Below are 1,808 nucleotides of genomic sequence, written 5' to 3' on the forward strand. Positions count from 1 at the left end.
GGGGGGGGCAGCCGTTGAGGCAGCCCCCGGGTGGTCTCTGGCGCGGGCTGGGGCCTCCTCTCCCCGCCTGCCCACGGAAAACCAGCCCCGGGTGAGGGCTGGGTGCCAGCCCGCCCCGTGTCCCGGCACACCGGGCACGGCTGAAACCTCGGGTGCTTGAGGTTGGGCTCGACTTGGTGAGCGGGGGAAAAAAGGGGCCTCTCTGTGAAAAATGGAGGCTGGGGGTTCACGGGTGTATTTCTTCTCAAGATGGGCTGTCTGGTTTATATACAGTAATAGGCTTGGGGCTTGCGTAGAAAGGAAAAATCGGTACTTGTTCAAAGACTCTGCTGTGACACTGTTTTCGAGGCGCAGCGATACCGGTTAGTTTGCAGCCCTCATCCAGGCAGCTCCGTTCTGAAAGCGTTAAGCTGAAATGTGAAATGTGGTTGAAGTATTACAGAGCAGATACCAACTTAAAAAAAGGCTGTTGCTCTTCCCGTTTTAGATGAGCTTCCAGATTTTAACACAAATATGTCAGTGAGTTGAGACAGAAATTACTTTCACGCTGCTATTTCGCTTGTGTCTTCATTTGTATTTTTTGGAGTAATAGCTCTGAAAGTGCTAAAAAAGATCACCTTCCCTGAGCGCAGCCCACAGCATCTGTGGCCTTCTCACAGTGAGAGACTCGGCTGAGAACAGCCAGTGGAGGTTGAGCTCTTTGGATGCTGTAAGGCAGTCATTCTTGAAGGGACGCTATTATAACTTCTTTCTGTTAGGCAGAAGATTATTCAGCCCTTGTTAGAGATGCTTTTTTTATCTTTATTCTTCATGATGTCTAATCTGTGCAGCCAGTGGAGAATCTGTCTAAGCCTAAGCCTGGAACTGAATTTTGGATTTGCAGTGACATTGGTTGACAGTGAAATTCCCTGCTGGCTGTGTGAAGAGGACTGTGCCTATTGGCTTAGGGAGAAACTTGCTCCCTTCCTACTTGCCCTACTTCCTTGCTGCCTCCTCTGGATCTCTGCCTGCCTCTCCTGCTGGCATTCTTACTCATGCTACTTTGCAGCAGGCTTGTCTTCCTGCAGAGTTCACGGAGACTAGCAGCTTAGGAAACTTCTGCCTTTACTACGTGACACAGCACAGTGATGAAGCTCGAGAAGTCCACTGAAAACCATCACTGGCTATCTATTTTGAGGCTCAGGAACCTCCTCTGCATGTAGAGAATTGGAGAGTGTGTTTGCTTATAGCATAAGATAAACTAATACCAACACCTTCCAGAAATCCTACTCTCCATGCTTAACAGATTTTTTTGGTTGGAACCAAGAGTCACATCTTTTCAGACTGTTTCCCACTGTTTCCACATGTGGGAAGTGAGCCTTGCACAGAATAGACATAAACGTTACCCTTAGGAAGGAGGACTTCAGTGCGGCTGAAAGTAAAGCGTACTTATGCCCATTAAGTAAATGTAAAGGCAGGTGATTTGATGATGCACGTACACTTTCTCCTCTGTTCATGCATCAGTGATGATGTATACTGCAGACCAGTCACAGTGGACTTAATGTGTTCATCTGGTGACATCAGTCTTAACTTAGTGGAAAATGTTATATTTTGTCTTCTCAAATATAGCGATCATAAAAACAAGAGAGTCCTGACAGGTTGCAGAATGTAGTTTCAAAAGTGAGTTTGTTGGGACAAAAATTGTCATAATCTAAGTTGGTTTTGTTCATTAGAGCTATGAGTGGGTAGTTATCTCTACTGAAGTGTACGTTTTATTTAAATTCATCCATATATGGAATTTCATGGGTTTGTATTGCTTGTTTTGGGTA

Source organism: Charadrius vociferus, unplaced genomic scaffold (genome assembly GCF_000708025.1).
Source record: "Charadrius vociferus isolate BGI_N301 unplaced genomic scaffold, ASM70802v2 scaffold163, whole genome shotgun sequence".
NCBI classification, from domain to species: domain Eukaryota; kingdom Metazoa; phylum Chordata; class Aves; order Charadriiformes; family Charadriidae; genus Charadrius; species Charadrius vociferus.